The 27,364-nt window shown below is 41.9% G+C and overlaps 1 protein-coding gene across 4 annotated transcripts in view; it reads left to right on the top strand.

Moving 5' to 3' along the window:
• The first annotated feature begins 12,041 nt into the window (after positions 1-12,041).
• IL1R1 (interleukin 1 receptor type 1) overlaps positions 12,042-27,364 on the top strand; it is a 71,073-nt gene continuing 55,750 nt past the window's right edge. For 3 of the 4 annotated variants that reach the window (XM_080812906.1, XM_080812909.1, XM_080812910.1), the window contains exon 1: positions 12,044-12,328. The gene's annotated coding sequence lies outside the window, so the exon portion shown is untranslated. Of the gene's footprint in view, positions 12,329-15,379; positions 15,479-27,364 lie in introns of all 4 variants that reach the window. The other variant, XM_080812907.1, reaches the window with a different exon arrangement.

Here is a 27,364-nt window from a genome sequence, read left to right as displayed (position 1 = left end):
CTTTTTTTCTTTTTAAAGATTTTATTTATTTATTTGACAGAGATCACAAGTAGGCAGAGAGAGAGGGGAAAGTAGGCTCCTGCTGAGCAGAGAGCCCGATTTGGGGCTCGATCCTAGGACCCTGAGATCATGACCTGAGCCCAAGGCGGAGGCTTAACCCACTGAGCCACCCAGGTGCCCCTCATTTGTTTTATTTCTTAAATTCCACATATGATCATACAAATAATATGGTATTTGTCTTTCTCTGACTAACTTACTTTGGTTAGTATAATACTTGCCATCTCCATCCATGTTATTGCAAGTGGCAAGGTTTCTTTCTTTTTTATGGCTGAGTAATATTCTTTTTTGTGGCTGAGTTATATATATATATATATATATATATATATATGATATAGATATATTTTATATATATATATGATATCATCATAATAATTTGGCCATTGTTGATAATGCTGTTGTAAACATCAGGCTGCATGTATCCCTTTGAATTAGAATTTTTATATTCTTTGGGTAAATACCTAGTAGTACATTTGCTGGATCATAGAGTAGCTCTATTTTTTAACTTTTTGAGGAATCTCCATCCTGTTTTCCAGAGTGGCTGTGAAAGTTTGTATTCCCACCAAAGTGCAAGAGGGTTTCCCTTTCTTCACATCCTCACCAACACCTGTCGTTTCTTGTGGTTTTGATATTAGCCATTCTCCCAGTATGAGGTGGACTCTCATTGTACTTTCCTGATGATGAGTGATGTTGAGTATCTTTTCATGTGTCGGTTGGCCATCTGGATGTCTTCCCTGGAAAAATGCCTATTCATGTCTTCCGCTCATTTCTTAACTGGATTACTTGTTTTTGTTTTTGTTTTTTTGGGGGGGTATTGAGTTTTCTAAGTCCTTTATATATTTTTAGATACTAACCCTTTATCAGATATGTCATTTGCAAACAAACAAATACCTTCATGCCAGATAATACATGCTCTATGGCTAGAGCAATTGATCCACAAGGTCTTCAGGTTTGCCACACAGTTACCCCAGAAAAGCTATTAACCCATTCCTACCAAACTTTTGAAGTTCATTTTTACTGGATATTGAACTTGGGAAATGGCTGCATGCATTACTATATTCAGAGGTAAGAATCTAGGACCTGGACACATGAATGTCAGTCAGTGTATGTGAGGAGGTGCAGCATTTAGACTTTAAAAAAGTATGAAGGTGACACAGTTTTTATACTTGATTGATTTTCTAGAAACCGCTATTAAAGCCTAGCAGTGGAGATATGTAGAAGGAAATTTCCTAGGAGAATTTTTATTTAGCAAAGAAATAATAGTTCTCTGATATCCTGATACACATGTACACACACACACACACACACACACACACAAGCGAGGTAGGGGAACAAAGGCAGCTGTCCCCTAAGAGCTTCACCTTTGCACCTCGCCTCCTCTCCCCACAACAGGGCTCTTTCTTACCACCATTTATCATGAACTGTCCATTTTTAAGATTTATCATAAGGCTACAATAATCGAGACAGTATGATATTGGCATAAAGGCAGACAAATAGATGAATGGAACAGAACAGAGAGTTCAAAACTAGAGGTACACACATATGGACAAATGATTTCTGACAAAGTTTAAAAAGGTATTGGAGACAGGGTAGTTTTCTCAACAAATGATGCTGGAACAATTGGACATCCATATGTGAAGTGAAAACCCACATGCCAAAAAAAAAAAAAAAAGAAAGAAAGAAAGAAAGAAAGAAATATTAATCCCCATTTCACACCACTAAAAAAATTATCTTAAAAATATATTATAGAACTAAAAGTAAAACCTAAAATGATAAAACTTCTAGAAGAAAGTATGAGAAAACATTGAGAGTCTTGGGTTAGGCAAAGATATATATAACCCAGAGCATAATCCGTAAAAGAAAAAAATGGATAAATTGGGCTTCATCATAATTAAACATCTTCTGCTCTTTTAAAGATACTCAAGAGAAGGAAAAGGTGAGCCAGAGAAAACATTGCAAATCTTGTATCTGATAAAGGGCTCATATTCAGAATATACACAGAACTCTCAAGATGCAATAATAAGAAACCAAAAAGTCCAACTTAAAAATGGGCAAGAGGTTTAAATAGATGCTTCATCAGAGAAGATATATGGTTGGAAAAAAGCACCTGAAAAGATGCTCAACATCATTAGTTCTTTGGGAAATATCTGTTAAAATGGTTAAAATGGAAAAGATTGACTATATTAAGTATTGGTGAGAATGTGTGAGAAATGTGACTCTCGAATACCACTGATGGGCATGTGAAATGGTACAACTGCTTTGGGAGGCAATTTGGTGGTTTCCCCTCTAATTCAAAATATACTGCTATCTGATTCAGACATTTCATTCCAACATATTTACCCGAGAGAAGTGAAAGCCCACAAAGATTTGTACACAAAAATTCATAGCAGTTTTACTTAAAATAGACCTAAACCAGAAACCACTGAAATGTCCATCAACAATGGAATGGATAAAAACAGTGGTATATCCATCCAGTGGAATACTATGCAGCATTAAAGGGAACCAACTACTGGTACATACTACAATATAGAGGAATCTTTCCTTTTAAAGATAATTTTATTTATTTATTTATTTATGTATTTATTTATCAGAGACAGAGAGAGAGAGCATAAGCAGGAGACTCAATGTGGGACTCAATCCCACGACCCTGGGACTGTGACCTGAGGTGAAGGCAGATACTTAACTGACTGAACCACCTAGGCATCCCCCAATATAGATGAATCTTAAAATAAATATACAGAGTGACAAGAGACAGACAAAAAGACCATATACTTTATGATTCAATCCACATAAAATTCTAGAAAATACCAACTAATCAGTAGTAATAGAAAGACAGATCAGCAGTAGCCTGGGGTGGGATTAGAGGGATGAATTTACAAAGGGGTTTTAGAAAATTTTAGGGATGATGGGTATAGTCATTGTCTTGATGTGGTAATGATTTCACAGGTTTATACGTATGTCAAAACCTAATCAAGTTCCACTTGGCAGCATTTCCCGGGAGTTTAACCTTTGGATTTGACCGCCCTGCTCCAAGACAGTGTCTTTTCTAACTGCCACATCACTGTACCAGATGTTTCCTCTGAGAGTCACATACATCCAATTCCTGCATAGCCAGTAGTGATGATGCTGGTTTTTTGATAGTATAATGGGGAAAATACAATTTCAGTTGTGGTAAAAAAAGGTTGCAATGATGATAAAAAATGCAGGAAAGGACACCAATGAATCTATGAGGAAGAAAAATTCTGCCTGTTTATAAATTCTGTTTTATCTGATGAAGTTTCACTCCAAAATTTTTTTTTCTTTTAAAGAAGGAGGCAAGGGGTGCCTGGGTGGCTCAGTTGGTTAAGCGTCTGCCTTTGGCTCAGGTCATGATCCTGGTGTCCTGGGATTGAGCTCTATGTGGGGAATCCTTGCTCAGTAGGGAGCCTGCTTTTCCCTCTCCTGCTCCCCCTGCTTATGTGCGCGCACGCTCTCTCTCCGTCAAATAAATAAATAAAATCTTAAGACAAAATCAAAGCGAGAAGGTAAGAGAGGGTCACTGCTTATTTTTAAATTACAAAATGGTCAAAATTTACAAAGGGATAAATGGAATGAATAAAGCCTTAAATTAAAAAACCTGCACCCATGAACCCACCAAGCAATCTGAGAAATAGAACATTATCCATGTCTTTAAGGTTTTCTGCATGCCCTTGCCCCTCCCCACTTGAGGACTGCTATTAGAACCTGAATTTCTCATCCCAGATAAAGGTCTTTTCTCCCCTGGCAACAGATAGCGGAGAATATCATGAAAATATCTTAATAAGAATCATCCCTTTAGACAAATAGCACTCAAGTTTCTTAGAGAGGAAGTTTGAGAGGAAGTGGAAGTGACACTTCTAAAGGAAGAATTACTTATAATAACTTTAAGGAACATGATTAGTTAGGATTCCTCCCCATTGAGGGAATTGGAGATGAAGTAATGAAATTGAACCGGTTTTTAAAGGAGAACTACTTGTTATAAAGAACAACAGGGTTTGAAATCGAGTCAAGAACTGAATATAGTCTTACAGCCTTTTGTTAAACAATAGGTACATTTGGACCTTCTTATTTTTGTGGTTTCTATGACCTAAACCACCGTGGCAGTGAGCTGGAAAATGAATGTGTTTTTGCTCATGAAATCTTCATCTATGAGGATATAGGAATAACAAACATGGAAAATGATATTTTCTGGCCACGCACGCACTCCCTCCCAAGGCACTTCATAATGGCTTCTGACGTTAAGCGAGTTAAAATAATACATGATCTACTGACTTCCTTGTACTGAAGGCAGTGGTGTTTGTGATTTCTTTAAGTATCAGATCAGAGGGGCAGGAGCACATGAGTGCTCCATTTGTAATGACTGAGCCTTTAATTCATACTCAATTGAGTTTTGAAGTTTCTATTAGAAGTAATACAGTCTCTTGGTAAGATATCTACAACATACAGAAAATATGAAGAGGGGAACAATCCTGGATTGTTGGCAATTCCTTCCTTCCCAAATAATGGTGGTTAATGACGTGGAGCTGTCCATCCATCCAGACTTTTGAACTGTAGTGTGTGGACAAAATCCGTTTAATTTTTAAATGTAAAACAAAAGCTGCAAAGGGAACTACATAAACTACCCGTAAAGGGACTTCAAAGAAGGGGAAATGTGTCAGAATAGGAGGTCGTATGCACTGAGCAAAAGTTTTATATGAAAAATGATAATTATGAAAGCCATGTAATTACAAGCACAAAAAAACTGCTTGTGACATAATGTTAAATTGAATGAGATGGCACAGAGGGGCACCTGGCTGGCTCAGTTGGTAGAACATATGACTCTTGATCTCAGGGTCATGAGTCAAGCCCTACATTGGGCACATTTTACTTGAAAGAGAGAGCGATTACAAAAACATATGTGCATAGAAAAACAGAGTAGATGGAAATATTCCAAAATGCTAACAGTGATTAGGAAGTAGGAAGCATGGAAGGACTTTCTAAACTTTATTTCTCCTATCTTCTGTATTATGGCTATATATATATATATATTTTTTATAACAAAATTAATTTAAAAAATCTGTAGTAATCAAAACCTTTTGAACCTTTCTACAGATTTAGTAACAGTATTAACTTCCATCGAAGAGCAACTGAAGACAAAATAGTTTCAACTAATTTTCTTTTAAAGATTTTATTTATTTATTTAACACAGAGACATCACAGGTAGGCAAAGAGGCAGGCGGGGGGAGGGGGAAGCAGGCTCCCTGCTGAGCAGAAAGCCCGATGCGGGGCTCGATCCCAGGACCCTGAGATCATGAGCTGAGCCGAAGGCAGAGGCTTAACCCACTGAGCCACCCAGGCGCCCCATCAACTAATGTTTAATGGCACAAGAAGTCAGACACTTTTACTGGGCTGGAGCTCACTTAGAACTTGACCTATTATGAATATAAGTAATACACCGTCTTACCGTATTAAAGACAGTGAATTCCTTATTCACTGGATGGACTGAAAACAGTACCCAAACTTCACAGAAGCGTACAGCTAGAGAGAAAATGAGGAAAGGAGTTGAAGTTTGTAGATCTAAATTCTAGACTTGGGGGGGCCCCCAGGCGGCTCAGTCAGCTAAGTGTCTGGCTCTTGATTTTAGCTCAGGTCGTGTTCTGCCCGGTGTTGGGCTCTGTGCTCGGTGGGGAGTCTGCTTCAATCCCTCTCTCTCTATCCCTCGTCTGTGCATGTGGGTTCTCTATCTCTCTTACACAAATAAATAAATAAATCTTAAAAAAAAAAAAAGTTCTAGACTTGGATTTGCCCTTACTAGCCCAATTTCCTATTTCAGTGTGTGAATGGAGAGAAAATGCCCTGCCTGGCAGTGATTTGTCATGAGAGCAAACCAAACCAAGACAATCTATAAACTGAAAGAAAAATCAGAGGGCCAAGAAGAGATGGTAGAAGGGAGTCCTGTTAGAGGTTCATGCTCAAACCCACACCCCCTAAGTGGCCTTTGTTTGAGTGGTTCTGGGATAGGGCAGACACAGCATTTTTGGATTTGACCCATTTCATGGCTGAGAGCTCCACTGTTACAAAGGTCTTTTTTATATCGGCCTCTAGAACTTTCTGCCCCATTGTCTTAGTTCCATCTCTGGGGTAGGATATCTTGGCCCCTGGCCTGGCCTGATGGTTTCCAGGTGTGCTGCTATCAATCCCCTTGGTTTATGGGCCAACAGAAGAGCCTGGATGGCCTTCTCAGGCCAGGAAAGCCTGAGTGTGCCTGGATGGGAACACGTTTAGAAAAGACGGCTCTGCAGATCGATCTTGAGAGGGACCACCCTCCCCTGTGTTAGAAGTCACGCTTCCACCAGGGCAGCTCGGCGTGCAGTCTCTGATCGCACTCAGGATTCATCAAGGATGTCTTAATCCATCAAGATCGCCCACATCGGTTCAGTTTTGTTTTCCACCAATGCTTCTGCTTTTTGTATACCCTGTCCTGTAATTACAAAATTAGGACTGGGAAGAAAAAACAAGGTTTTACATTTGTCTCTGTTAAATTCTGTTTTGTTAGATGGGCGCTGTGGTTCCCTCCTAGTGGGATCTTATGGGTTGCTGATTTACTCAGTGACTTTTCAGTCTATTCTACCTTGGGGTCCCCCATCATGTAAACATGCCAGCTTTGCCCTAGGCTGCAGGGACTCGCGCTGGGCCCACCAGCTCCGCCTCCAGCCTCTGACTTGGCTTTGTGACCTCCTCCCTTTCATACATGGCCTCTGGAAATATTACCAGGATCCGCCTCTACACTCCCTGGCTCTTCTTGCCAATGCTCACTTGCTAATTTTTTTTTTTTTTTGGCTTCCTATTCTTCCAGTTCTGCTTTCTAACTTTGAGTTTGCTTTTGTGGGGACTGGGGGGAATGTATTCCTTCCAATCCTTCCTCCCCTCATTCTCCTCTACTCTTTACTTACCACAACTGGTGGGTCACCCATGACCATGGGAACATGCAGCCAGGCTGCCATTTTCCTAGGAGGGACCAAATAGGGCCCCTGAGGTTTTCCACCGGAGCCCACTCTTCAGGTGGACTCATTTGCCATGGAGCATGCGTGTTTATGAAAGTATCCGTTCTACCAACTGTATTCTTCATTTTATTCACAAAAAAAAAAGAAGCTTGCAATTGCTTTCATGAGCTCTCAATTCATTGAGTCTGCAGCGTTCTGCATAATCTCCCCATCTATAACCCCATCAAACAGATTGAATGAGCCTCACCAGGATTGACTCATTCTTAGTCAACTTGTGTTTTCTCTCAGTGATCACAGATTCATTAAGTGCTCAAAGACTAGCTCTGTAATAATTCATCTAAAATCTTTCCTGTTCACTAATTTCTACTTGCAAAATCCCTTAGACCCAGGGATGGATGAGGAAGCTCTCTGGACATAATGAAATATTAAAGAATGGCCTCCTCCTAAGAGGTTTGGTAGGAAGCTGGAAGACACCACGTGACTTGGTGGTCTGGAAGGGTCGTGGGGACAATCTGATTGTTTATATGTTGGTTGCCTGGAGCAGGAGTGAAATCAACGTGCAAGTGCCAAGCCAGATTCTCCCAGGGCTTAACCACAAAGGTTACCAGGCGGCCATTTGGCATGATGTGCTAATTTTCCTGTTTAAAGGAACAAAGGTTAAACTAAAAGAATGTGTCACTGGACGGTACTTCAGAGATCATGCAGACCAGTGGTCCTCAAACCCAAATATGCCCATGAGTCAGCTGGGCACTTGTATTAAAAAATGCAGATTCTGATTCAGTAGTTCTGGGGTAGGGGCCTGAGATTCTGTATTTCTGACCTGTTCCCCGGTGATGCTCTTGGCCTATGGCTGTACTTTATGTCACAAGGACTTAGACTACACTGCACTTTTTTCCCCCCAGATGTAGAAACTGAAGTCCAGAGAGGTGATTTCCCCAAAGGCGCATGACGAAGTTAAAGCAGTTTCTTTCCTTCAGGTCTCTGGGGGCCCAGGTCAGTGTCCATTTAATTGCAAAATTGCTGGACTATAAAACAGAGGTTTACCTTTTCTTAAGGACTTCCAACCTATGGCGGGAGAACCAGGGTTAGACTCTGGATATGGCCGTGCGTGCACCCAGACACACACACACGTGCACCCACACATGTGTTCATGCTCAAAGACATTGCCTATGCTTCCTCATATTGTCCTCTCTCATCCATTGCTGTGTAGGAAACACATGCATTACAAACACATTAAAGATACTCTTAAATGCAAGTCAATCCTGAATGTGTAAACTTTTTCTTAAGAATATTCTGGGAAAAATACATGAGTTGTTTCTGACCTCTTAAGGATAAATACAGAATGTTCTGGGGTTCTGCAGAGACCAGTGTGTCATAATGATGTTTTCTATAGTTTGAGTAGTAAATGCTCTGGGCTTGGCTCAGTGAGTTCCATGCTCCAGCATTTATAAAGGATCCTGGAGTTTGGAGATTTTCCATTAACTTCTGGTATTGAATTTTTGTTGCCAATTATGACTATTTGTTTTTTTGAACTCTGTGGAGGTACTAAGCAACTGAGAAATCCCAGGGAGAAGTGTGTGTGTGTGTGTGTGTGTGTGTGTGTGTGTGTGTGTGTTCATGCATGTCCTGACATTTTTTTCTCCTTGCTGAGAAGCGGAAAGAGGAAGGGAGAAGAAATTGTCTGGAGTGGGAAAAAGGGTCAGAAAAATCCTTGAAATGAATTCTCTCCCCTTCACTGGAAGTTAAGATAAGATGATAAACTAAACCATTAGGGAAAAAGTGGGGTCACGAACTCTTATTTTGGGAGGCAAATACCTATGATGGGTTAAGCCCATCGTTGGGTCTGCAGCCAGCTATCTACTGGATGGTAAACTTTTTTTTTTTTTTTAAAGATTTTATTTATTTATTTGACAGAGAGAGATCACAAGTAGGCAGAGAGGCAGGCAGAGAGAGAGAGGAAGAAGCAGGCTCTCCGCTGAGCAGAGAGCCTGATGTGGGGCTCGATCCCAGGACCCTGAGATCATGACCTGAGCTGAAGGCAGAGGTTTAACCCACTGAGCCACCCAGGTGCCCCTGGATGGTAAGCTTCTTGAGGCTGAGGCAGGGTCTTCTAGGCCTTTTTTTTTTTTTTTTTTTTTTTTTTTTTTACTAATTCCAAAATGCTTAGACGAGAGTCTTGCACCCAGTGAGAGGCCAGAAACATCTCTGGAATGAAGTATCATTTATCTTCCAGCATCAGTCATTCCTGGCCAGCAGCCCCGGAAGCCGCTAGTGTGTTTCAAAGAGCGTAAGAGCTTCATCTGGGTCTTAAGCTCACGAGCTGGTGTTTGTCTGGAAGTTGTAAAACCCCTGCTAACTGTGGCTTCTTCTCTCCTAATTGGCCTGATCTTGTCCACTCAGAGTCTATCCGGTGGTGTTCTCTCTTTCTTTATGGGAGGAAAGAGTGGGAGGAGAAGGAGGAGACAGAGGAGAGGAAAGAGGGGGAAGAAGGAGGCCAAGGAGGAGGAGGGAGAGGAGCAAGGGAACGAGAAGAGGGGAAGGGGGATGGGAGGAGATAGAGGAGCAGGTGGGAAGTGGAGGCAGAAAGATGGCAAGCTGCTTGCACAGAGGAAAAGGGGTCAACCTCCTTCCCCTGAGATGCCCCTCCCCTGGCTCCCCAGCTACCACTGATCTCTGCTGTGGGAATCCGTGTTAGTCAGGACACTTTGAAAACCCAACTTGGCTGACCTGGCAACACCAAAAGGAAGATGTTGGCTCTCAGCACTGAACATTCCTGAGATAATACGGGTTGGATCAGTTTCTAGCACTTTCTTTGTAGTTCTCTGGAAACCCCTCCCTTGTGTGTGGGCTTCATTCTCAAGCTCACTTCTGTCATCTTAAGAAGGGTTCTCATATCAGCCATAAGGGGGTGCTTCCTACCATTGTCAAGTGGAAGCCCCAAGCCTTCCGCTGCCTGGACTGCCCCCTTGCTAGGCCAGGAGGATGCCGCATGCCGCCTGGCTTTGCCCTCTTGTGCCCATCCCATGACCTCTCTGGAAGGAACGGTGGGATGACCCTGGTTGGCTCAGACCAGTGGGGCCAACCCTAGAGTTGGGGATGGAATTAGTCCCTCAAGCTCAGATCTACTCCACATTGGAGGAAAGGCAGCAACTTCACTGTGAACTTCGAGGGTCTTCTCAGCTTTCTCACTGGGCTTATGTCTTTAACAATCTGTTGATTTACCAGATGGTCTAAATCTGCTTGCTCAGATTTTATTTTTATTTATTTATTTATTCATTTATTTGACAGACAGAGATCACAAGTAGGCAGAGAGGCAGGTAGAGAGAGAAAGAGAGTGGAGGAAGCAGGCTCCCCACGGAGCAGAGAGCCCGATGCGGGGCTCGATCCCAGAACCCAGGGATCATGACCTGAGCCAAAGGCAGAGGCTTAACCCACTGAGCCACCCAGGTGCCCCTTGCTCACATTTTAGATAGGTTTTAAAAATATTAGCAAACTACTGCAGGAATGTTGCTTTAAGCCTCAAGACCATTCTGCTTATTCTTCATGTTGTTAAAATCCCTGCCCATGGCTAAAGTAGAACATTTGGTCTCTCAATTAACTTTCATTAATCTACCAATTAATCATGGCTGTTTGGCAATTACCCAGAATGGGAAGGCGTTCCGGGACACCCTCTGGAAAGGATACCACCACCGCGTGAGGAAACCGCCTTGTCCCTGAGTACATACGTTCCTAAACAAACGGCACTGATTCCAGGTAAGACGTGAGGAGCAACACCGAATGGGCTGATCTGGGCTCCACCCTGTGTGGGTAAGGGACCTTGAGGAAGGTGTTGATTTTTTTTTCTACACGTTTTCTAAAATGGGTATAAAAAACTTAAATGTGCTAGGAAAACATCTGACACATAACAAGTGGCGCCTCTTGCTGTCTGTTGCTATCACAGAGGCACCACATGGGAGTGGGGCGGAAACGATCATCCCAGGATGCAGCTTGGGGGGGGTAAGCTTCCGTGAACGGTGGTAAAGGTCAGAAGTATGGGGAGTGGGGCAATGAGAAGGGGGAAATGCACATGCAGGTGCTGTCACATTCAAGAGAAGACGGAGAGGGAGTGGGAGGGCAGTGGCTACAGAGCACACGCAAACACAAGTTTGAGTGGCGAATTCTCAAGTCAGTGGGTGGCCCTCCAGACGGGCACAGCCCAAGGGGTTCTCGCAAAGGGCAGTGGGAACAAGGCTTATGGAGGAACCTAAGGGCCAACATGGGAGGTTTGCTCATGCTGCAGATTTTTGAGCTGCACTGTGAAAGCCTGGACCCCGTGTCCTGCGGAGAACACGAATTAGAATGTGGGGCATAGGAGGGGCCAAAGGAGAGAGAGAAAAGAGGCAGCAGACCAGTACGTCTCTCCTGGATGAACTCGGCTGCCTCTGGTGGAAGCCGGAGGCTCTGGTTACAGCCGTCCCCTCTCCTCTTGCCTGCCACTGTCCAATCATCACCCCAAGCCCAGGGATGATCAATGGGTCTCCCACTTCCAGGACACTGACAAGAGAGCCTGGCTGTGTTCACAGGGCCTGTGGCAGGTGAACAGGCATATCATGAAGGGGTCCCGGGGCTGAAAGATAAAAGGAACTGAACGGTCCTCTAAGCTCTCGGCTGTGGCTATCGTCACAAGAAGGATCAGGAGGCTGGCAGCCGAGGGAGAGGGTATGAGTCCCCAGTCCTGGCCTTGACCCATCGGCTGATGGGACCCCTGCTGGGCTGGACATGCTGGTAAGCCTTGTCTAGGTCTAACACAAAGTCACATGGGGAGAGAGACACAGGATTGTGAAGCATTCGATGCGAGTGTGCGGTAAAGTGTGTTGGTATTTCGTAAGGGTTTGGCACGTTTTCGGAATGATTCTGGCTGTCTGCCCAGCTCTGAGTTTCCTGTTCATAGCTCCCCGCATGTGTCACTGCTGAGGATTAAAGCCCCCATAGGCTCTGACACACACGTCACTCAGAGTCTCCTTTCAGCTGCGGCAAAACTGGGTCGCCTGACAAGACGTGAGGGACACTATCGTCCTGCGCGGGCCAGACCCAGAGCTCTTTGGAAAAAGAAAAGAGGAATTAGCAACTCTTTCCAGGGCTGTCTTCAGAATGCACTTTTGCTTTTAAGAACCAACGTCAACTCAGCTGACTTATTTGGGGGAAGAAACTGCTGTGGGCTTACCCTCCAAGTCACCGCCTCCTGCGAGGCCAGCCATCTCCAAATGTCCCCACGATGAAGAAAGGAGATGGTAAGATGATTAATTGCACTTCTGGTTTTTGTTCCCCTATTTCCTCCTCGTTTTCTTTTTGCTTACTTCTACACTGATGAAAGATTTAGGAGGGACAAACGGACTTTGATGAAACTGACTGTGTTATGCTGTTTGTTGAAAACAGAATTTTAAGAATTTCTTGGAATTGTGTGGCTCTGTAGGCATATTTAACCTTAAGATGTGTCTGGGAGTCATATTAAAAGATCGACTATGATAATGTATGTTTTACTCTATGGAAGATTAACTATGAAAGATATGGGAAATATATTTTATAACTATATACTACTTACGAGCCATAAATAGTGGCATGACATTTGGTAAATCGTGAGGTTTAAGTGAAGGGTATTATAAATAAGAATCTTTTAAAAATGTTGCTGATGTTTGAATTAGAATGTTAGAACGCAAATTGATCCATTTGCATTAAGCTTTGTCTGTTTGAGAGGGGCACAGTCTGGCCCAATGTTTGACCGAAGGCATTGACTTACTATTAACAGACACACATTGGTTGCATTTAAAGTTATAATGTGTTGTACTAGCAAGGCTTGTATGTGCTTCTTCCAGTGAAGGCTTAAAATGTCATTTTAAAAGCACAGCATTTTTTTTTTTCCTGAGGCTTTACAAATATTACTCCCAGAGCTGTAAGGAGAACTCGGAAGAGATGATTGTCCGATATTTCTTTATTGGACATGTTTGACTTCCATAATCCTATGAGTAGAGTTTCTGTGGGAAAGAACAAGAAAATGGGAGAGAATCTGGAAGATTAAAGATAGGAAATGAGAATACAAAAAGGAAAGCAAAATGAGCTTTACTGTTCAATTCAATTCAATTCAATTCAATTGACAACTCCTTACTTTTATGCAAAATGCTCATTGGTGCTGTGGTGAAGAGGACGCAGGGAGCTGGGTTAGGGAAGGATGTTTTCAGATGGTGCAGCTGGTCTGTGAATCCCGCTATTTACTTACCGGCCTCTGGGGACCACCGCTTGTGCTGGAGGCCAAGGGAGGGGTTGTGCTCTCTGGAAATGTGTGGATCTCTTGGGGAAAGGAAGTAGATAAGGCTGCCCACAAGGAGCAGGGAGCACTTTTTGAGATGTATTTAATCTTCTTAATTCTGGTGATGAATTTAAAGAGATGCTTATTGCCTTTCTCAAGTCAGCAGGTGGCTGCTCATCTTCTTTCCCCTAACACCTTCTGGGCACATGCCTGCTCCCTTACTTAGGAGAAAACCTTGCCAGACATGCTGGAGGAATGGCTGAAATTCACTTCCAAAATATCCCTTGTGAAACTGACAGGATTAGCATATCCTCACTGTCAGAAATAAAATAAAGGACATATAGATCAATAAATAAGATGGAAGATAAAAACCTATCATGGTGAGAGAAACGCCAATTTCTTTCTACAAAAATTGTTTGATCACATTATACAGACAATTTATTAAGTCGTGTTGGTAGATACTGGCGTGTTTTGTTTTCTATTATCAACATTACAGAACTAATGTACTTAAAATGAAAACGCTGTGTCTCTTCTTGATTATTTCCTTGGACTAGATTCCCAAAGGGAATAGGGTCAAAGGGCATGAGCATTTTTGAAGCTCTTGATCCCTGCCACTAAACTTAATCTAGGAAAGTGCTATTAATTTACACTCCCTCCAGCACTGCATGAATACCATTTTACCACACTTTCACCAACATCGGGTTTTGACTTTTTTTTTTTTTTTAAATAAATGTGCTAATCTGATAACTGGCAAAGGCTATTTTGTTGTCTTGATTTGCTTTAAGGGAACCCTTTGTAGAACTTTTCCATTTCCTATTCTGCCCCCTTTGGGTTCAGATTCTTGTCTTTTTTGGTTGTGCACATCAAAGCAATCATTTCTTACAGTAACTTATGCCAACCTAATTTCTGGGGACTTTGACCTCATTTGATGTCGCTCAGCAGGCCTGATGAGAGCGTGGGGAATCAGATGCTTTTGCTCTTTCTACCATTTGAACAACCCAGGGCAAAACTCAGTCTTTATGAATTTATTTCCTTTTTGTCTATAAAATTTGAAGATAAGGATTGACGTTTCATCCCACTACACAATTGTACTGGGAACAGAGATGAGACAGAGGAACGTTCTTTGAACAGAAAAAAAGTGAAAAATATACGACGGTACAATTATGATTGCTTGTTCTTATGAAGTTTATTTATATTCTCACCTTATAAAGTATGTCGTGTTTGGAGAGCTGCATGCTGAAATTTTGACGTGTTCTAATTCTAGACTTAGAAAGTGTGTGTGTTTGTGTGTGTTGCAACATATTTCTTGGTTCTTGGAGTCAGCCCTAGTATTCGGTATGTTCTAGCAGTACATGGAGATATTTTAGATTGAAGATGGTTTCTATTTTGTTGCTTACTTATCTCACTTGCGTGCAGGACAACACACCATTCTTCTTTATTGCGTTGTCGTTGACCACTTGCTTTGCTCAGTTCCCCTTCTCAAAGGTGGGACTTGTTTTATTTGTGTTACTCTCTTCAGGTCTGATACCGAGGGGGGCTCAATGAATGTTTCTTGAAGGAGTCCACAGAAGGGAGCTGAGAACATTGTTACCTAATTCTTCATGGAAAGGAATTTCTTCAAAAGGAATCACGGAAGATTTTGAAAATGGAGATTTTCTGTGGCAGATTGATGATTTTACTTAATTTCATTTGGGTTGGTTTCCATTTTTATTGAGTGAACCTTTAAAGCTCTTAATGGATATTAAGCAAATGAATACAAGCCAAGGGTAGAACCAGGGAAATGGAGATCATAGACTTGTGAGTGTAAGTCTCATGGACTTGGTATGATTATGATGTGTGTTACAGCGTTTCACTCTGACCCCCAGCTCAGTGCTATGCTGTTGAATCAGAACCAAACTGAAGCTTAGCGATGGTATGAACTTGGTGCCAAATAAATAATAATGATGGCTAATACTTAATAGAGCACTTGACTATATGCGAGATGTGGTTCTAAGTGCCTCATGTGCGAGGTAGTCATTGTTACGATCTTATTTTGCAGATTAAGAAACTGAAGTGCAGAGAAGTGATGTGCCCAAAGTCACACCAGTAGTCGGTGCACAGCTGGGATTCACCACGCAGTCTTACTTAGAGTCCACAGGTTGGTGAGGGTAGGTTTGAGTGAACTCTAGAGACAATGGCACATAGGTTTGGGACCACTGATGATGTTTGTGCTGTTCACTTGAGTATATAGTCACCATTCATTGAGTTCCCCCCAAGGAACACATGCTGATCTAAGTTCTTATGTCTAATCTGTTCACAATCTTGCAAGATTGGTATCATTATACTTGCTCAAGGACAAAACCAACTGAGACTCTGAGAAGCTCAGTAAGTGGCCAAGAGGTGATGAGATGAGCTAGGGATTAGCGATGCCCATCAATCTATATCAAGTGTATTAAACGTCCTAGCCTATGTGCTGCACTGGTCTGGACTGTTGAGTGCTGATGTGCTTGGTTCTTCATCCAAAAGTGCGGAGTCCAGTTCTATATTTGGAGTTGCTAGGCCTAGAAACTCAGTCGATGCAGCCCCTCACTTGGGAATTGTGGGGAGGTGGGGGTGCTCTGCCTTGGTCTCTTTGAATCTATGCAGGCCATTATGAAACAGTGCCTGAAGTTGATTTTCAGGCCAGCATTCCCTGGCAGGATCATCCAATTTATCACCTCATCCTAGACACATTGAGTATTCAATATGCAGGGACACTTTCCTTATAGGTTTCAACCACTGAAGCCCCAATTCTACACCAAGATTGTTCAAAGAATGTCTCCAAGGAAGATGGGACAGAGTAAGGCAAGTTCTAGCTTAGGAGAGGGGGCTGGCTCCGTTTTCTCCTGGGAAGATTACCTATCTTCTCTTTGTTTAGTTGGTCCAATTAGAAGATGAGTATGAGAATATAATTTAAAATAGTATTTTACACAATTTTCTATTAAACTTTTCAGTAAGATTTTGGAACTTAAAAATATTTTTCAACAAGGGGCGCCTGGGTGGCTCAGTTGGTTAAGCATCTGACTCTTGATCTCAGTTCACGTCTTGATCTCAGGGTGGTAAGTTCAAGCCCCATGTTGGGCTCCACACTGGGCATGGAGCTTACTTTAAAAAAATTATTTTATCAACAAATAACATGTAAAAGGCTATTCAGTGAGGTCTTTCCTCTCCCTTCTTCTCAGATATCTCTTTCCCAACCAGTAGACATCTCTTTCCCACCCACAAGTACCTGAGTAACTGTTAATTTTTTCTACCTTTTCTACACCGTATTTGGGTTCTCCAGAGAAATAGGACCAACAGGAAATAGATACATCAATCTCCTATTGGTTTTATATGTAAAATTGGGCATTTCATTGGGCTATTTTGAGAGAGAGAGAGAGAGAAGAGATTATAAAATACTGGCTCACGTGGTTATGGGGGCTGAGAAGTCCCATTGTCTGTTGTCTACAAGCTATAGACCCAGGAAAGGAGGTGGCCCAGTTCCAGGGCCTGGGAGCTGTAGAGCTAAAGGTGTGGATTCTAATCCAGATCTGAAGGCATGAGAACCAGGAACACAAAGAGAAAATACATGTCTCCACTCAAGTAGTCAAGAAGAGTGAATTGAACTTTTCTCTGCCTCTTTGTTCTATTTCAACCTTCAAGGGATTGGATGATGCCTGCTTTACTCAGCTCAAAGGCCTGTTTAGTCCAGAAATCCCTTCATAGACACACACCAGCTATTTGGGCTCAGTCAAATAGACACATAAAATAAGCCATCACACACCCTAATGGTTTATACTCTTCTGCACCATGTTCCATATCTGCATCCAACAAGGTGTATTTTTAACCTTTCAGTGGACTTTTAAGTTGTTTGCAATCTTTTGCTATTACAACCAGTGTTGCAATGAATAACAGCCTCGCCTGTGTCATTCTGCAGAAGTGCACACAAACATGTTTATTGGCTCAATTCCTAGAAGTGGAATTGCAGGTCAAAAACTTGGGCATTTGTGATTTTGATATGTATTTCAAAACTGCCCATCCACCTCCCTCCTGGTTATAATAGATAATACTTCTGGGAATGTTTGAGAGCATGTTTCCCCATGCTCTTGTCAACATAGTATGTTAGCCAACTGGTTCTTATTTGACTTTTGTGGTCTTTTGGGGGAAGAGGTTAAGTCGGTGTGCTTTTAAAATTTTCATATCTCATTTCATCATGGAGGTTTCTTTATTTAGGCTTTATTTTTTGACAGCAGTTTTAGGTTCACAGCAGATTTGAGGGGAAGGTATAGAGGTTTCCCATATAAGTTCTTCCCCCCATTATCAATATGCTCCCCAACATTAGTTACAGTTGATGGACCAACACTGACACATCCTTATCACCCAAAGTCCATGGTTGATAGTAGGGTTCTCTCTCGGTGTTGTGCTGTTTATGGGTTTAGACAAGTATGTAATAACATGCATACTTCATTATGATATCATACAGAGTTTTTATTGCCCTAAATGTCCTCTGTGCTGTACCTATTCATTCTTCCCACTCCCAGCTGAAAACCCTGGCAACTACTGATCTTTTTACTGTCATCATAGTTTTGTCTTACCCAGAATGCCATATGGTTAGAATCACGCAGTGTATAGTCTTTTCAGCCTGGCTTCTTTTATTTTGTAGAATGCATTTAAGTTTCTCCTCCATGTCTTTTCATGGCTTGATTGTTCATTTCTTTTTAGCACTAAATAATATTCCACCATCCGGATGTACACAGTTTATTTATCCATGAATCTACTCAATAATATGTTGGTTGCTTCCAAGTTTGGGCAATTATTAATAAAGCTCCTATAAATAGCTATGTTCAGGTTCTTGTGTGGATGTAATTTTCAGCTCTTTTATGTAAATACCAAGGGGCACAATTTCTGGATTGTGTGGTAGGTCTGTTTTTAGTTTCACAAGAAACCACCCGTCTTCCAAAGTGGTTGTGCCATGCTGCATTCCTACCAGTGATGAATGAGAGTTCCTGTGGCTCCATATCCTCACCAACATTTGGTGTTGTCAATGTTCTGGATTTTGGCCATTCTAATAGGTGTGTAGCAGTATTGGGATTGTTTTAAAAACTGTTTGTGATCATAACTTTTGGTTCACCCAGTGATTATTTTTTGAAGCCCTGCTGGGTGCCTAGCCATGGGATGCCATAGTGGGTGAGGGTGGTCTGGTCGCTGCCTGCAAAGGCCACACAAAACATCTGGGCAGTAGCATGTGTTATACCTGTTGTGACTAGCACCATGAAAGAGACAGGCCAGTGCTAAGATGGTTACTGATGAGCTGAGATCTGCCTTAGCCTGGTGGTAGGAGTCTGGTAGAAGAGCGGGGGTTCTGAGGCACACAGGTGGAGGGCAGAGAGAACAGCAGTGTGGAGCCCTGTTGGAGGAGCAAAATAAGGTATGTACAGGGCTGGCCAGGTGTGTGGGAGGGGCGTTAGAGGTGAGCTTGGAGACAGGGGCAGGGGGCAGATCACTGTGGGCATTTGGGGCCACTGCCAAGATGCTGGAATTTATTCTGAATTTCAGGTAGTCTTCAGTCATGGACTGGAGAGATGGTGGCAGAGGTCTGTAAATCTTACCCACGTAGACCATAAATGCTTACCTGGATGATGGATGTTACAGGGAGAAGTCATTGTATTTGGCACAAGAGATAGTGACATGGGTGATATCTGGTAGAGGGCTGGTGCCAGCCTACACTTCACTCTTTGTCCAGCCCTAAATTCCTGTGTGTGTGACAAGTGACAAAAGCTTAGTCTAAACATGGCCATAGAGACATACCACTAATACACATTCTACCTCTCCCAGAGATAAAACTCAGTTTACCAAGGCCTTTCTCCTTCATTATCTCACACCTTACTAAATTAACTGATCATTTTGACAAGTCATTACTGCATGTCTGGACTAGGCTAAGTCTTTTGCTCAGTGCCCCTGAGAGGAAGAGAAAGAGGAGGTGGGAGGGAAAAATAGAAAGATTTAGAAAATGAGCAGCAGCTTACAGTCTAGTTTTGAGACCGAGTCAAATGTCAGCAACCAAAAGGAAGGCAGGAAAGAAATAGCAAAAGGGCCCGGTCACTTCTGGATTCTAGATGAGAATTCTGGACTTGCATTGTGGGCCACTTGTGTGCCCTGAGCATCTGCTTGGTGCTGGGGAGCCCTCTGGGCACTGGAGCTTCTCCCACATCCTTCCCTGGAGGTGCAGGTAGGGTTATCATTCTACCTTTAGAGATGAAGAATTGAGAGCTTTCCTCAAGACCACTGAGTAGGCCAGGGGCAGAGTGGGACTGTCCTCTGAGCACTAGAGCCATGGCTATCTGTGCTCCAGAATGGAGCAAATTCCTAAGTTTTATTGTCTGGGGAAGGCCCTGGGGAGAGGGTTTCTCTCCACTGTGTATCCTCTTTCACTCTGGTCCCTCTGGTTCCATTCTGATGGGGATGCTTTGCTTATGAGTCTGCAGTGTTGGGAAGGCCTTTCAGAAGGGGTGTGGATGGACCACAGCCTCAGTAGCCTGATGGTAAGGCTAGAAACCAAGAAGTGCTTCCATCTTGTGAAGAAACACAGGGGACCGGGACAGAGTATTGATGATTGGGTGGGCACTCAGGTTCATCTCTATGGCACAATCAGTCATTTGTGGCCAGAGAAGAGTGGGGATTTATGCGTGTGTGTGTGTGGCATCTGGAATGAAGATTCCAGGATCTCTTGGCCTGCGGAAAATGCATGAAGGGATGCAGGTTTCTGTGGACATAGGGACATGGAAGTAGGAAACAGGAAGAATATGAGGTCAGCTTCTTGACTTAAGTTCAGGAAACTTCTCCTGGTCCAGGGAAAAGATGGCAGGTTTGCTTCTGATTCGAAAGGACTCCTCAGGTGAATTTTAGGTACTCAACCCAGACAGAATTGTCCAATCGAAAGCAAGGTAGGGTAGGAGATTATTAAGTGAGAATGACAGGTAAGAAAGGCATCAAAAGGAGTTTTTACCAAAAAAAGAAAAAAAAAAGTCCAGAGACATATTTGTAAAATTTGAAATGTGCCTGTTTTAATCATGACCGAAATAAATATTTTAAGATTTCTAGATTTTTAGGCTTTTGGTTTTCTTACATTTGTGCTTAGTTGGTCCAAAACAATGGCATGGTTTGCTTTAAAGACTAAAATTTCAGGAAGCATTTTAGCAATTTTGATGTATGAAGCTGTCAGGCATTCCTGGAATGAATGAATGAATGAATGAACGAACGAACGAATGAGCCAATGAATGAATGATATTGCTCTACAACTAGGTGATGACATGTTTGTGTCTTTTGTGGATGTCTGCCTCTTTTTATAGTTTGAGGGGGAAATTATGGGATGTGAATGTGCTTATAAATTATCCCATCTTGTTTCTAAAGAGGCTGAACCTCTTGACAATGTGTCCCTTCTTGGCTGACAATGAGTTCCATCTTGGCTTTTGATGACTGTAGCCACTCAGTCATTTTTGCCAATAGCGTATTTCAACATGGACCACAAAACCTACACATTCCAAAGCCATGAGTGCACCTCCCCTCCAGACTGATGTGGTTTCCCTAATTCTATTCTTGGAGTTAGTGAGAGGGTAGCACTTGACTGGAAATCCTGGGGTAACTTTTCATAGATCTTTTATTATCTGTAACTTCATTTGCTGGTCTCTTGATCTCTTTGCTGTAGGCTGACTAGCAGTGGATCCATCTTGGGAGTACCAACAATGAGCACCCTGCTGTTTCCCTGCCCACCCGCCCCCCCCATCTGTCTCCTGCCCATGATTGCTGCCCATGATGTTACCTGTGTTTCTTTTTAAGATTTTATTTTATTTATTTGACAGAGAGAGAGATAGAATCACAAGTAGGCAGAGCAGCAGGCCTAGAGAGAGGGAGAAGCAGGCTCCCCGCTGAGCAGAGAGCCCGATGTGGGGCTTGATCCCAGGACCCTGAGATCATGACCTGAGCCGAAGGCAGAGGCTTAACCCACTGAGCCACCCAGGTGCCCCGTGACATGTGTTTCTTATACAGATTTGGACCGAGGGAGACAGAGACCCAGAGATAGCAGGTGGTTTCTCAAGATGGTAGTAGCTGATTAATAGAATCAGGTTATGAACCTGTGTCTGTTGGGCTCCCAAACTTCTTTGTATTGCATTGTGCTGAAATGATGAAGAAGGGAAACACGAGTGTATGGAATTGCTCTTTTTCTGATGTAGAGGAAGTAGTTATGTTTTCATGAGTGTTGACCTTTTTCAGAGTTTGTTCACAAGAAGCCTCCCTCCTTCTACCTCTGATGGGAATTTATCATCCAAATTGGCTCATGCTATCTGTAAGCTATATTTTTTTAAAAAAATATTATGTGTGCGGGTTATTTTCGACCCTCTGAAATAGTCAGTAGACAATATTTAAACTAAAATCAATACAAATGAAATATATATAATAGCAAGTTACAAATTAACTTGATAACTATTTCTCTGGAATGATTCGATAGATGCTGTCTGAAGTAGGTGGAAGAAACCTGGTTTCACAAATAGTATCATCTCTCCATTAAAGAATCATCTGTATCAAAAAGGTAACTGATAACAGGTGTTGGCAAGATTGTAGAAAAAGGGAAGCCGTATGCACTGTTGGTGGGAATGTAAATAGGTATAGTTACTACCGAAAGTAGTACGGAGGTTCCTCAAAAAAATTAAAAGTAGAACTACCAAATGATCCAGCAGTCTCACTTCTGGGTGCGTATCTGAAGGAAATTAAAACAGGATCTTGAGGCCATATCTTCACTGCATGTTTATTGCAGCAGTATTCACAATAGACGAGGTACGGACACGACCTCAATATTCGTCCACAGGTGAGTGGATAAAGATGTGGCATATATATGCAATGGGATATGATTCAGCTATGAGAACGAAAGAAATCCTGCCATATTCAATGACATGGATGAAGCTTTAGGGCATTAGGTTAAGTGAAATAAGCCAGACAGAAAAATACAAATACTGTATGATACTGCGCATATGTGAAGTCTAAGAAAGCTGAACTCAGAGCAACAGAGCAGATCAGTGTTACCAGGGACTGAGGGGAAATTTGAGGGATATGGAGGAATTTTGATCAAAGAATAAAAACTTCCGGTTATGAGATTGGCAATTTTCGGGATCTAAGGTACAGCATGGCGATTATCACTAATATATCGTATTACATATTTGACAGTTGTCAAGAGAGTGGATCTTAAATGTTCTCACCACAAAAAAGAAGTGGTAATTATGTGTTGTGTTGAAGGTGTTAGCTCAGGCTAATCATTTCGCAATATATGAATGTATCAGATTAAAACCTTGTACACCTGAAACTTACACAGTGTTATATTGATATACATACGTATTATACAGTTACATTGATTTACATATATGTATAATGTAGCTGGGAATGCAAAGATTCATGGGATTTCTTTCCCAGAAGGAAAATACATGGTTATAATCAGTGATGATAGAGTGTGTGCTTAGATTTCATTGATTTAAAAAATCTAGTGTGAACTTGCCATGATTACCTCTTTTGAATACATTTCCCCCAAGGATGAAACATTTCTCTAGATTAATACAGTGGGTTCCTGAGCTGACTCACAAGGAGAAAGGGAGGTTACAGTTTTGCTATTGTAATAATGTGGGAAATTACACCCAACATCACTCACCATGCTCGAGTGTTTATCATTAACCTCAAATTCTGAGGTTTATTTAACTGCGAGATCAGAGTTCTAAACTTCTTTTTTCCGCATTGAAATTGCTTAGAATGCTGGTAAGATATGACAAGTGTACAGAAACTATGTGCTTAGGAAAGTGAAAAATGTCCCGGGGGGTGAGGGGGGGAGGAGAAGGGGTGGTGGAGACGGGTACTTCCCTGAGTCTGGAACTGATGTCCAAATTATAAATTATTTTGGGAAACTTGTTGTGTGTTCCTGAGGTTGAACTGTCTCTTCCTTTGCCTGGCTACAATCTGCTGGGGCCCTGTAGAAAATGGGTTTTGCTGTGTTAGTGAACCACACAGTTTTATCAAATAGGATAAAGGTCTGCTGCATAGGGTTACCCTCTACCATCTAGACCAGCGGTCATCAGTCCTGGCTGCATGTTGGAATCACCTGGCTTTAAAACAATTACTGATGGCCCCACCATGGGAGGTTCTGATGTGATTGGTCTGGGTCTCAGCATAGGGATTTAAAAAAACTCTCCAGGTAGTTGTTACCATGCAACCAGTATAACGTGGGTTGGGAACCACTGACCTGGGAAGGAGACAGCCATAAATTCGGTAAATGACCGAGTAAACAAGAAGCTGGCTAGAACAAGGCTGTCCAGAGCGATTGCCAAATCCTACCTGCTGGGGGAATTTAGGTCCATTTCCCAGAATACCTTGTCCGCAGAAGTTATCAAAGCCTCTCTCTGTCCCACCCATGGGGTTTGAATTTTCTAAGACATGGTGGGCCTTAGTCGTGTAACTGTAGCCGCTGTCATTTATTTAACAAAGATGTAAACGTCTACTCAGTTCAAGCTACAGTCAGAGAAAGAGCCTATCTTTAAGCATTTGAGTATTAGGGGAGTGAAGAGCTCCTGTAAAACGAAATTGGGGGTTGCCAGTGCCTTCAGAGGCAGGGAGGTGAAGCCAAGGGTTCAGGGGAGCGGGAGAGAGTCCCCTGTTTCCCCTGGTCGAAGGGGTGGGGAAACCCTCGAAGGCTCCTGTGGAAGGAGTGCACAGTATTTGGGGAGGACTTGGAAGGGTGGGAAGGAACTCTTGAGCTGGAGGAGGAAGGGTGACATTTTGTGGGGAGGGAAAGAAGCAGCCTCTGGGGGAGCTGGCAAGGAAGCAAATGTTCGCAAAGAGAGTCCGGGGAGAGCAAGGTGGTTCTGGGACCTGAAACCCAGTGATCTGGCTTTGTCCCAGGGCCAGTGGGGGACCCAGCATGGCAGGCTTGGACTGCCAATGTTGAAGCAAAGGGCAAGTAGCAGCTTGCCTAGTATTACTTATTCGGTGAACCTGGATTGTTTGGAAGAAAAGGGTGTTTTGGTCTAACCATCCGTTTTGAGGAGGTGAGAAAGAAGCCCACGTAGGCTACACAGGCCAGTTATACATTGACAAGTGGGTGTATTGCATTCAGGTGGTTCAAACTTTAATCTCCTTTTCTCTAACTTCTACTGCCTCCTTTGTTCCTCCTGCAGAAGAAATTTAAGAACTTCCCCCTTTCCACACCCCTCCTCCACCCACATGAACTTGTCTAAAGCAGTGACAGTGAAGTTCTGAATGTAAAAAGATTAGGTATGTTTCCCTTGAGATTCTTCCAGGCGTATTGCTTCTTGGAAAAACCCATCTAGTGGATGAGAGAAAGAGTAGGGGCATATGAATCATGGAGGTGATGGGGTAGACAATTTCCGTGATTTGTCCCAACTTTGAAAGTATAAACCACAGTCTGTAAAGCCATAAACAAGAAGAGTCTATCTCTAAAATTTTAATATTAGGATTCCATCAAATGACACCTTGTTCTTGAAGGGATAGACTTTACACTCTTTGTCATTTGTGGAAATACAAATCTGAACTTCTACACTAACTTCTACACTAATCAATAAATATTTAATTCCTCAGCAGAGAAAAAATAAGATTAGGTATGGCCATTAAGAGGTTTGAAGGTAGCATGGTATTTATATAAAAAATTGGCGGCACATTGACTGTTAAGTAAATATGACAACTGCTTTTTTTTCTTCCTCTTCTTTTTCAAAATACAAAAATAAAATGTAAAGGTAAGCTAGATTTTGAAATAAATGACCAATACACTTCTGCAAATGATGTTTCTGGATTAATTTCATTGCATCCAAATACTCTTCAGTGTATTTTGGGAATTTTATTTATAAGAAAGTCTGTAAGTGCTGTTAGTGCATCAGCCTAGAAAGGGGGTAGACATCACTCTCCCTATAGCTGAGATCACTTCTAAGCTTGACTTTAAGGTGTCAAAAAAGTATTTACTGAGTGCTTTGCATTGTTGCACATGTTGGAGGATACAAAAAAAATTAAAAATAAAATAAAGAGGATGGTCATTGTCCCGAAAAACTTTTGAATTTACTTTTTTTCTCCCTTTCTCCCATTGAAAGGAACAAGGGAAATCAGAAAATCACATTAGCAGACATTTTTATTTGATCCTAGTGTGTTTATGACCAGGCTACATTTTTCTATTTTTTTTTTTATTTCAAATTTTAATTTAAATTCTGGTCAGTTAACATATGGTGTGATATTGGTTTCAGGGGCAGAATTTAGTGATTCATCACTTACCTATAACACCCGCTGCTCATCATAACGAGTGTCCTCCTTGATATCATCACCCATTTAGCCCATCCCCCAACCCGCCTCCCTTCAACAACCCTCAGGTGGTTCTGAAACAAGAGGCTCTTAGGTTTGCTTCTCTTTCTCTCTTTTTTTCTTTCCCATATGTTCATCTATTTTGTTTCTTTAATTCCACATATGAGTGAAATCGTATGATATTTGTCTTTGCGTGACTTATTTTGATTAGCATTATACTCTCTGGCTCCATCCATGTCGTTGCAAATGGCAAGATTTCATTTTTTCTTATGGCTAAGTAATATTCCACTATATATAAATATACATAAATAAAAATAAAAAAATAGGGGCTCCTGGGTGGCTCAGTGGGTTAAAGCCTCTGCCTTCGGCTCAGGTCATGATCCTAGGGTCCTGGGATCGAGCCCCGCATCGGGCTCTCTGCTCAGCGGGGAGCCTGCATCCTCCCTTCTCTCTCTCTGCCTGCCTCTCTGCCTACTTGTGATCTGTCTGTCAAATAAATAAATAAAATCTTTAAAAAAAATTTAAAAATAAAAAATATATATTTTTATATTTATCGATAAGACACTTGGGCTCTCTCTATAGTTTGGCTATTGTTGATAATGCCGCTATAAACAACAGGGTGCATGTGCCCCTTCAAATCTGTATTTTTGTATCCTTTGGGTAAATACCTGGTAATACAATTGCTATCTTAAAGTGGCTCTATTTTTAACTTTTTGAGTAACTTCCATACTGTTTTCCAGAGTGGCTATACCAGTTTGCATGCCTACCAACATTGTAAGAGGGTTCCCCTTTCTCTGTATCCTCACCAATACCTTTTGTTTCCTGTGTTGCTGATTTTCGCCATTCTGACAGGTATGAACTGGTATCTCATTGTAGTTTTGATTTGTATTTCCCTGATGATGAGTGATGTTGAGCATCTTCTCATGTATCTCATGTATCTCATGTATCTGTTGGCCACCTGCATGTCTTCTTTAGGAAAATGTCTATTCAAGTCTTCTGCCCATTTTTAAGCTGGATTATTTATTTTTTGGATGTTGAGTTTGAGAAGTCTTTATATATTTTGGATACTAAACCTTTATCATTTGTGTCATTTGCAAATAGCTTCTCCCATTCCGTAGGCTGGAAGGGTTTTGTTGACTGTTTCCTTGGCTGCGCAGAAGCTTTATATTTTGATGATGTCCCAATACTTTTGTTTTTACTTTTGTTTTTCTTGCCTCCTGAGATTATGTCTAGTAAGAAGTTGTTATGGTGGAGGTCAAAGAGGTTGCTGCCTATGTTTTCCTCTAGGATTTTGAAGGTTTCCTGGCTCATATTTAGGTCTTTCATCCATTTTGAATTTATTTTTTTGTATGGTATACGAAAGTGGCCCAGTTTCATTCTTTTGCACGTAGCTGTCCGGTTTTTCCAACACCATTTGTTGAAGAGACTGTCTTTTTTCCATTGGGTATTTTTTTTCCTGCTTTGTTGATAATTAGTTGACCATAAACTTCTGGGTCCATGTCTGGGTTTTCCATTCTGTTCTATTGATCTATGTGTCTGTTTTTATGCCCATACCACACTGTCTCAATGACTACACAGACTACGTTTTTCTAGATAAAATTTGCACATTTATATTTTCTTATTTCTGCTTCTTATTGTTCTCATGTTAATTTGTTATCCCATTGCAATAAATGTTTGACCCAGTTTG

Source organism: Martes martes (assembly GCF_963455335.1).
Source record: "Martes martes genome assembly, chromosome: 9".
NCBI classification, from domain to species: domain Eukaryota; kingdom Metazoa; phylum Chordata; class Mammalia; order Carnivora; family Mustelidae; genus Martes; species Martes martes.
The sequence above is the reverse complement of the archived record's forward strand: the minus strand, read 5'-3'. Positions and strand labels throughout refer to the sequence as shown.